Genomic DNA, 10,686 nt, shown 5'->3' with positions numbered 1-10,686 from the left:
TCTGTGATCACTCTTTCCTAAAGGGCTGACCATCAGAATCAGGTTTGCCGAAAGAGGGAGATGCACTGATCCCCGGGAGCAGAAAGGAACATCGCTCTAGTACAGAGTCAGCAGAAGAGATGGACCGTAGTGATAGCAAGCTGAGGCCTACAAAAAGAAGACTGACCTACGCCCAAACAGTACTTGAATTAAGCAGACCACCTTCTGCCATGTTGTGTGTAACACTGCTGCCTGACCTACTTGCAACCTAGCAAGCCGAGATTGTAAGCTAGCCCTAGAAGCGGGTAAAACAGCAGTCCCACTGAGGAGAAATCAGGCTGCCATTTCTCATCCTATGTAATGGGGTTTTTCAGTGCTGGGCCTGGGGACCGACAGCACTGCACAATTCTGAGGTCTGTCTTATTCTACTCACTCTGTGAGCGCGCTTTCCTAACGAGCTGACCATCAGAATCAGGTGTGCCAAACAAGGGAGGTGCACTGATACCCTGGAGCAGGAAGGAACACCACTCCAGTACAGATTCAGAAGAAGAGATGGACCGTAGTGATAGCAAGGTGACTACGCCAAAAGCAGACAGACCTTCGCCCGGACAGGGACTTGAAGCCTGGACCCTCAGATTAAAAGTCTGATGCTCTACCAACTGAGCTATCCGGGCTCTTGTGGAGCACTGGCTTCTCACCTTTTATAAAGCAGCAGTTTTACAACAAGCTGCCTAGAAGAGACGCAGGTGTCACGAGGATGAAAGCTAGAAGCAGTTATGGCACAGAGAGCAAAGGACCATAGAAGGCACAATTACAGTCACAGAAAGCTAAAGCAATACTGCAAATCCTTCCAGAAATGGGAAGAGTTCAAACCTGAGCAGGGAGACCCCAATGGATTTCAAGTCCATCGCCTGAACCTACCGGCCACGACTACGCCTAATGTTAGAAAGCAAGCCCCCTTGTCTGATGGCGCCCTGCACAGGCCAAGCTTCAGAAACAAAATCACGCAGAAAGATGAGGTGGTAAAAAATTTTCATCCTTCCCGTATACTCAACGGCAAAGGGTTGCCATGACCCGGATTCGAACCGGGGTTGCTGCGGTCACAACGCAGAGTATTAACCAATATACGATCACGATGTGCCACTGGCTCACACAACAACCCCTGGAGCCCGGATACAAGAAGCAGCAGCGGCATGTTTGTCCATCGAAGAGGGACTGGAAATTTGCAAATAAGTGCGAGGACCGTGAAAAATGCATGGACGCTTTGCCTCATGGCCTTCAGCAAACAGCGTAGTCAGCAGGATTCGAACCTGACCATCAGAATCAGGTGTGCCGAACAAGGGAGATGCACTGATCCCCGGGAGCAGGAAGGAACATCGCTCTAGTACAGAGTCAGCAGAAGAGATGGACCGTAGTGATAGCAAGCTGAGAACTACAAAAAGAAGACTGACCTTCGCCCAAACAGGGACTTGAATTAAGCAGACCACTTTCTGCCATGCTGTGTGTAACACTGCTGCCTGACGTACTTGCAACCTAGCAAGCCGAGATTGTAAGCTAGCCCTGGAAGCGGCTAAAACAGCAGTCCCACTGAGGAGAAATCAGGCTGCCATGTCTCATCCTATGTAATGGGGTTTTTCAGTACTGGCCCTGGGGACCGACAGCACTGCACAAACGGGAGGTCTGTCTCATTCTACTCACTCCGTGAGCACTCTTTCCTAAAGGGCTGACCATCAGAATCATGTGTGCCGAACAAGGGAGATGCACTGATCCCCGGGAGAAGGAAGGAACATCGCTCTATTACAGAGTCAGCAGAAGAGATGGACCCGTAGTGATAGCAAGCTGAGGCCTACAAAAAGAAGACTGACCTTCTCCCAAACAGTGACTTGAATTAAGCAGACCACCTTCTGCCATGTTGTGTGTAACACTGCTGCCTGACCTACTTGCAACCTAGCAAGCCGAGATTGTAAGCTAGCCCTGGAAGCGGCTAAAACAGCAGTCCCACTGAGGAGAAATCAGGCTGCCATGTCTCATCCTATGTAATGGGGTCTTTCAGTACTGGCCCTGGGGACCGACAGCACTGCACAAATGGGAGGTCTGTCTTATTCTACTCACTCCGTGAGCACTCTTTCCTAAAGGGCTGACCATCAGAATCATGTGTGCCAAACAAGGGAGATGCACTAATCCCCGGGAGAAGGAAGGAACATCGCTCTAATACAGAGTCAGCAGAAGAGATGGACCCGTAGTGATAGCAAGCTGAGGCCTCCAAAAAGTAGACTGACTTTCGCCCAAACAGGGACTTGAATTAAGCAGACCACCTTTTGCCCTGTTGTGTGTCACATTGCTGCCTGACCTACTTGCAACGTAGCAAGCCAAGATTATAAGCTAGCCCTGGAAGCGGGTAAAACAGCAGTCCCACTGAGGAGAAATCAGGCTGCCATGTCTCATCCTATGTAATGGGGTTTTTCAGTGCTGGGCCTGGGGACCGATAGCACTGCACAATTCAGAGGTCTGTCTTATTCTACTCACTCTGTGAGCGCGCTTTCCTAACGAGCTGACCATCAGAATCAGGTGTGGCAAACAAGGGAGGTGCACTGATACCCTGGAGCAGGAAGGAACACCGCTCCAGTACAGATTTAGAAGAAGAGATGGACCGTAGTGATAGCAAGGTGACTCCGCCAAAATCAGACAGACCTTCGCCCGAACAGGGACATGAACCCTGGACCCTCAGATTAAAAGTCTGATGCTCTTCCGACTGAGCTATCCGGGCTCTTGTGGAGCACTGGCTTCTCACCTTTTTTAAAGCAGCAGTTTTACCACAAGCTGCCCAGAAGAGACGCAGGGGTCACGAGGATGAAAGCTAGAAGCAGTTATGGCACAGAGAGCAAAGGACCATAGAAGGCACAATTATCGTCACAGAAAGCTAAAGCAATACTGCAAAGCCCTTCCATAGTCGGCAGGGTTCGAACCTGCGCAGGGAGACCTCAATGGATTTCAAGTCCATCGCCTTAACCTCTCGTCCACGATTACGCCTAATGTTAGAAAGCAAGCCCCCTTGTCTGGTGGCGCCCTGCACAGGCCAAGCGTAGGAAACAAAATCACGCAGAAAGATGAGGTGGTAAAAATTTTTCAACCTTACCGTATACTCAACGGCAAAGGGTTGCCGTGACCCAGATTTGAACCGGGGTTGCTGCAGCCACAACGCAGAGTACTAACCACTGTATGATCACGGCGTGCCACTGGCTCACCCAAGACATTCCCTGGAGCCCGGATACAAGAAGCAGCAGCGGCGTGTTTGTCCATCGAAGAGGGAAAGGACATTTCGCAAATAAGTGCGAGGACCATGAAAAATGCATGGACGCTTTGCCTCATGGCCTTCAGCAAACAGCGTAGTCGGCAGGACTCGAACCTGCGCGGGGTGACCCCAATGGATTTCTAGTCCATCGCCTTAACCACTCGGCCACAAGTAGACCAATTTCTGATCAGTGTGTGTCCAACACTGCTGCCTGTCCTACTTGCAACCAACCCAGCTCAGTCAGCAAGCGGAGATTGCAAGCTAGCCCTGCAAGCGGGTAAAACAGCACTCCCACTGAGGGGAAATCAGGCTGCCATGTCTCATCCTATGTAATGGGGTTTTTCAGTACTGGCCCTGGGGACCGACAGCACTGCACAATTGGGAAGTCTTTCTTATTCTACTCACTCTGTGAGCACTCTTTCCTAAAGGGCTGACCATCAGAATCAGTTTGCCGAACAAGGGAGATGCACTGATCCCCGGGAGCAGGAAGGAACATCGCTCTAGTACAGAGTCAGCAGAAGAGATGGACCGTAGTGATAGCAAGCTGAGGCCTACAAAAAGAAGACTAACCTTCGCCCAAACAGGGACTTGAATTAAGCAGACCACCTTCTGCCATGTTGTGTGTAACACTGCTGCCTGACCTACTTGCAACCTAGCAAGCCGAGATTGTAAGCTAGCCCTGGAAGCGGCTAAAACAGCAGTCCCACTAAGGGGAAATCAGGCTGCCATGTCTCATCCTATGTAATGGGGTTTTTCAGTACTGGCCCTGGGGACCGACAGCACTGCACAAATGGAAGGTCTGTTTTATTCTACTCACTCCGTGAGCACTCTTTCCTAAAGGGCTGACCATCAGAATCATGTGTGCCGAACAAGGGAGATGCACTGATCCCCGGGAGAAGGAAGGAACATCGCTCTAATACAGAGTCAGCAGAAGAGATGGACCCGTAGTGATAGCAAGCTGAGCCCTCCAAAAAGTAGACTGACCTTCGCCCAAACAGGGACTTGAATTAAGCAGACCACCTTCTGCCCTGTTGTGTGTCACATTGCTGCCTGACCTACTTGCAACATAGCAAGCCGAGATTGTAAGCTAGCCCTGGAAGCGGGTAAAACAGCAGTCCCACTGAGGAGAAATCAGGCTGCCATGTCTCATCCTATGTAATGGGGTTTTTCAGTGCTGGGCCTGGGGACCGACAGCACTGCACAATTCGGAGGTCTGTCTTATTCTACTCACTCTGTGAGCGCGCTTTCCTAACGAGCTGACCATCAGAATCAGGTTTGCCAAACAAGGGAGGTGCACTGATACCCTGGAGCAGGAAGGAACACCGCTCCAGTACAGATTCAGAAGAAGAGATGGACCGTAGTGATAGCAAGGTGACTCCGCCAAAAGAAGACAGACCTTCACCCGAACAGGGACTCGAACCCTGGACCCTCAGATTAAAAGTCTGATGCTCTACTGACTGAGCTATCCAGGCTCTTGTGGAGCACTGGCTTCTCACCTTTTATACAGCAGCAGTTTTACAACAAGCTTCCCAGAAGAGATGCAGGTGTCACGAGGATGAAAGCTAGAAGCAGTTATGGCAAAGAGAGCGAAGGACCATAGAAGGCACAATTACCATCACAGAAAGCTAAAGCAATACTGCAAAGCCCTCCCGTAGTCGGAAGGGTTCGAAGCTGCGCGGGGAGACCCCAATGGATTTCAAGTCCATCGCCTTAACCTCTAGGCCACGACTACGCCTAATGTTAGAAAGCAAGCCCCCTTGTCTGGTGGCGCCCTGCACAGGTAAGCTTCAGAAACAAAATCACGCAGAAAGATGAGGTGGTAAAAAATGTTCAACCTTCACGTATACTCAACAGCAAAGGGTTGCCGTGACCTGGAATCAAACCGGGGTTGCTGCGGCCACAACGCAGAGTACTAACCACTATACGATCACGGCGTGCCACTGGCTAACCCAAGACAATCCCTGGAGCCCGGATACAAGAAGCAGCAGTGGCGTGTTTGTCCATCGAAGAGGGACTGGACATTTCGCAAACAAGTGCGAGGACCGTGAAAAATGCATGGATGCTTTGCCTCATGGCCTTCAGCAAACAGCGTAGTCGGCAGGTTTCGAACCTGCGCGGGGAGACCCCAATGGATTTCTAGTCCATCGCCTTAACCACTCGGCCACGACTACGGTAGTAGACCAATTTTTGCTAAGTTTGTGTCCAACACTGCTGCCTGACCTACTTGCAACCAATCCAGCTCAGTCAGCAAGCGGAGATTGCAAGCTAGGCCTGCAAGCGGGTAAAACAGCGATCCCACTGAGGAGAAATCAGGCTGCCATGTCTCATCCTATGTAATGGGGTTTTTCAGTACTGGCCCTGGGGACCGACAGCACTGCACAATTGGGAAGTCTGTCTTATTCAGTGTTGGGGAGTAACTAGTTACATGTAACGGCGTTACGTAATTTAATTACAAAATTATTGTAACTGAAATTAGTTACAGTTACTACAAAAAAATGAGTAATTAAATTACAGTTACTTATGAAATTTTTAACGATTACAAAGGGGATTACATTTGCATGTTTACACGCATCCACATACAGATTTAACTGATTTATTTACCAAATTGCACTGACTATTCTGAGACATACCTCCCTAATAATTTCTGGGATGCGGAAATACAGTCTGGTTCGTAGAATCCAGTCATAAAAATGGAATGCCTAACGCGGATGGATGAATATGCCACATTTTGGATGACTGAATCAAAAGTAGGTCAGTACACTTGAATCAAAACAAGACATGGACTAGTGTCTGTGAATATTAAGCCACAAAAATGCAATATATGACTTGCACATTCTGCGTGTCTGTGGAAATCAGGCGCAGACTGGACACCGGGAGAACCGGGACACTTCCCGGTGACCTGGCAGCCGATTTTGCCCCACTATTTAATATCATTATTGTATAATTGCCTGCCGAATGTACTAAAGTGATCATTTGCGAATCCGCCATTTGAAATCTCTAATAAATCATGAATTGTTAGTCATGACTCTCGCCCTCTCCGCGTCTCCGCCAAACGGTTTGGATCAGACTCAGAGTAATCAATGCGAGAGAGAGAGAGAGAGAGAGAGAGAGAGAGAGACTATGGAAGCGCACAGCTGGAGCAGAGAAGCAGAACTACTGTTCAGGGTTTCAGGTCAGTTTCATCTGTAAAGATGCTTTTTTGTCTTTTTTTTATTTTTAAACAAGCAGCACGTTGCTCATCAGTCATCACTCAAAATACTATATAAAGGACATCATTATTATCAGTTGTAATGTTACAGTAGTAATTTAGCTGAAAAAAAATCAGATTTTTTTTATAGGTTTAGGGGGAGCTCAACAGACAACACAACCCTTATGAAAATTAACATTTTAATATTTAACTATAAATCCAGAGAAAATGGTTACTATGTAAAATTATTTTACAAATGTATTTATTTAAAAATAAATACAAATCCATTTGCAAAAAAAAAAAATTAAACAAGGTTATTTTACTTTTATATAGGCTAATAAAAGATTGGTTAATTTTTGTAAGGGAAAAATATGACTCGTGTACAGTATTAGGATTTTTCTATAAAGATATTGTAGTATTGTAGAGTATTGTATTGTAAAGTATAGTTTTGTTCAATCTTGAGTATTAAAGTCATGAGAGAGATGGATAACGGCGCAAAATAAAGAAACTGAAGAGAAAATTGAAAGTGAAGGTGCAGTTCAGGAGAGAACTTTTAATTATTTTGCATGTCCCCAAATTAAAGATTTAAAATAGATAAAAAATAGTTGTGTCCATGAATTTGTTTGTATGAGTTTTCAACCCCTGCCGCCTCAATATAGGAGTAAACGAGCACATAAACACAATTTCTAGAACTGCTCTGTGTCACTTCATGTGCATTTTACTTATTTTGAGAAAACTATCATCATATACAAAGAGACAGCAAAAACACCAATGTTTAGGAGTTTATTACACAGAATACGTCACATGCTTATTAGATAACTGTATTTAAGTTGATGTATATGCTTTTATTTATTATTCTTTAATTTTCACAAATTTAGAAAAGTACTCAAAAGTAATTAGTTACATTACTTTAATAAAGTAATTGAAAAAGTTACACTACTATTACATTTTAAACAGGGTAACTTGTAATCTGTAACCTATTACATTTCCAAAGTAACCTTCCCAACACTGGTCTTATTCTACTCACTCTTTGAGCACTCTTTCCTAAAGGGCTGGCCATCAGAATCAGGTGTGCCGAACAAGGGAGATGCACTGATCCCCGGGAGCAGGAAGGAACATCGCTCTAGTACAGAGTCAGCAGAAGAGATGGACCGTAGTGAGAGCAAGCTGAGGCCTACAAAAAGAAGACTGACCTTCGCCCAAACAGGGACTTGAATTAAGCAGACCACCTTCTCCTATGTTGTGTGTAACACTCCTGCCTGACCTACTTGCAACCTAGCAAGCGGAGATTGTAAGCTAGCCCTGGAAGCGGCTAAAACAACAGTCCCACTGAGGAGAAATCAGGCTGCCATGTCTCATCCTATGTAATGGGGTTTTTCAGTACTGGCCCTGGGGACCAACAGCACTGCACAAATGGGAGGTCTGTCTTATTCTACTCACTCCGTGAGCACTCTTTCCTAAAGGGCTGACCATCAGAATCATGTGTGCCGAACAAGGGAGATGCACTGATCCTCGGGGGAAGGAAGGAACATCGCTCTAATACAGAGTCAGCAGAAGAGATGGACCGTAGTAAGAGCAAGCTGAGGCCTACAAAAAGAAGCTAGACCTTCACCCAAACAGGGACTTGAATTAAGCAGACCACCTTCTCCTATGTTGTGTGTAACACTCCTGCCTGACCTACTTGCAACCTAGCAAGCGGAGATTGTAAGCTAGCCCTGGAAGCGGCTAAAACAACAGTCCCACTGAGGAGAAATCAGGCTGCCATGTCTCATCCTATGTAATGAGGGAGATGCACTGATCCTCGGGGGAAGGAAGGAACATCGCTCTAATACAGAGTCAGCAGAAGAGATGGACCCGTAGTGATAGCAAGCTGAGCCCTCCAAAAAGTACACTGACCTTCGCCCAAACAGGTACTTGAATTAAGCAGACCACCTTCTGCCCTGTTGTGTGTCACATTGCTGCCTGACCTACTTGCAACCTAGCAAGCCGAGATTGTAAGCTAGCCCTGGAAGCGGGTAAAACAGCAGTCCCACTGAGGAGAAATCAGGCTGCCATGTCTCATCCTATGTAATGGGGTTTTTCAGTGCTGGGCCTGGGGACCGACAGCACTGCACAATTCGGAGGTCTGTCTTATTCTACTCACTCTGTGAGCGCGCTTTCCTAATGAGCTGACCATCAGAATCAGGTGTGCCAAACAAGGGAGGTGCACTGATACCCTGGAGCAGGAAGGAACACCGCTCCAGTACAGATTCAGAAGAAGAGATGGACCGTAGTGATAGCAAGGTGACTCCGCCAAAAGCAGACAGACCTTCGCCCGAACAGGGACTTGAACCCTGCCACGACTACGCCTAATGTTAGGTAGTACACATAATTGGTTCGTGGAAAAAACCCCATTCATTTAAATTGCCATATACCGCATAATGGTTCGAAGGGATTGTACTGTCAATTTGGATCCATTTTCTCCTTTAGAAAACTGGCCAACGGGACGAGTCGGCTTACCCCCCTTTTCCGTAGGGAATCTGCAGTAAACCAAGTATTGACACCTCTAGGGGGTGATGTTGACCACCAGAAGAGCCCCCCCACCTCCCACGAACCCTATAAAGGTCCTTTTGCCATCGTTCTGCTGGCCGTTGGAGGTATTCGCTCCCAGGACCCTATTATTTGGCCTTTCTCCCATTAAACGAATGGCCGGGGCTGTTCTAGGGTGGGCTTCGCATCCCAGCGCGCCGCGTTTTGTCCACCCGCCATATGGGTCCGCTGTGTGCACCCCCGTTACCCCCTGAGGCCTACAAAAAGAAGACTGACCTTCGACCCTCGAGCCCCGAGGACCTCCGACCCGGACCCCCGGTCCCACGGAACCACTATTTGTCCACTTTTCCACTATTTTTACGGAACGTTCCCAAAAGGGTCCCAGAGGTGGGGGGTGGGCAGGTCCTCGCGCTTTTGACAGTTCTAGGGGCCCTCAGGAGCCACCGTTCCAAATTTCAGGCCCCTAGGACGTTTCTAAAAAAATCCCACCTGCCATTTATTCCCATGCGTTCGGCCTAGCGGATTCGTGGACACGACTCCCAAGGGTCCGATCGGGCCGAATTTTGGATATGTGTCTCGAGGGCATCCCCTCGACCGGGCACAGAAGTCTGGTGGCCCTACGACCTTCTTTAGGGGTCAAACGGTCACAGAAGGGACCCCACGTCCACAAAAGCGGTACGCGTTTTGATGGGAGGTGGGACGTCCACAGTTCAGAGACGATAAGTCATAGGACCCCCAGATTTGAGATTCTGGCATCTCAGGGGCCCCTCAACCAGGGCCCTGAGACACGTAGTCGTAGGACCCAAGGAAAAAAAGTGCATCGCGCTAGGTCCTCGCGCTTCTGACAGCACGTTCTAGGGGCCCTCAGGAGCCACCGTTCCAAATTTCGGGCCCCTAGGACGTTTTTAAAAACATCCCACCTGCCATTTACCTGAATGTGTTCGGCCTAGCGGTTTCGTGGACACGGCTCGCCGGAGTCCGATCGGGCCAAATTTGGTATGTTTGCCTCATGGGACCCCCTTGACCGGGCAGAGAAGTTTGGTGGCCCTACGACCTTCCTTAGGGGTCAAAAGGTCAAAAAAGGGAGCGCTTGTCCACCAAACCGGTACGCGTTTACATTGGAGGTGGGACATACGCCCTTCGGAGGTGATGGGTCGTAGGGCCCCCAGATTCGAGATTCTCGCACCTCAGGGTCCCCTCTCCCATGTCCCCGAAGCACGAAGCTGTAGGACCTTGAAAAGAAATGCCCGTCCTGCACCCTGAACTCTCTCAAAAGGTTCTGATCATGTAAGAGTCAGAGAGGGCTGAGGGAGAGATTTTGTCCAGGAGGTTTCGAATTTTTCTCTCGCCTTAGGGTCCCGCGCTTTCGGCAGCTCACTCGGGGCGGCCCCTGGACCCACCGATCCGAATTTAGGGCCTCTGGGACGTTTCTAAAAAAGTCCCACCTGCCATACATTTGAATGGGGTTCAAATACATTGCGGGTGGACATGGACCACATGTGGTGAAATTAACCAAAATCCATAAAACATACAAAAATGGATTCCTCGGAGCTCAGAGAGTACAGCTGATGAGACTTCAACCACGAAATCGCTAAAATTTATCTGTCCACGGAACCATTAGGAAGGCCATGCTGAATAAATGGCAAATGGGAGTTTTTTTTTTTTTAAATGTCCATTTACAATTTATTCAGCGGGACCT

The 10,686-nt window shown here is 48.2% G+C and overlaps 3 non-coding genes across 3 annotated transcripts; all 3 read right to left on the bottom strand.

Annotated features, from left to right (window-relative positions):
- Positions 1-580: 580 nt before the first annotated feature.
- trnak-uuu (transfer RNA lysine (anticodon UUU)) lies at positions 581-653 on the bottom strand. The gene has a single exon. It is a non-coding gene; the product is annotated as a tRNA-Lys (tRNA).
- Positions 654-2,673: 2,020 nt separating this feature from the next.
- trnak-uuu (transfer RNA lysine (anticodon UUU)) lies at positions 2,674-2,746 on the bottom strand. Its single transcript has one exon. It is a non-coding gene; the product is annotated as a tRNA-Lys (tRNA).
- A 2,614-nt stretch (positions 2,747-5,360) lies between these two features.
- Positions 5,361-5,442, bottom strand: trnas-aga (transfer RNA serine (anticodon AGA)). Its single transcript has one exon. It is a non-coding gene; the product is annotated as a tRNA-Ser (tRNA).
- Positions 5,443-10,686: the final 5,244 nt, after the last annotated feature.

This window comes from Carassius carassius, chromosome 18 (genome assembly GCF_963082965.1).
Source record: "Carassius carassius chromosome 18, fCarCar2.1, whole genome shotgun sequence".
In the NCBI taxonomy this organism is placed as follows: Eukaryota; Metazoa; Chordata; class Actinopteri; order Cypriniformes; family Cyprinidae; genus Carassius; species Carassius carassius.
The sequence above is the reverse complement of the archived record's forward strand: the minus strand, read 5'-3'. Positions and strand labels throughout refer to the sequence as shown.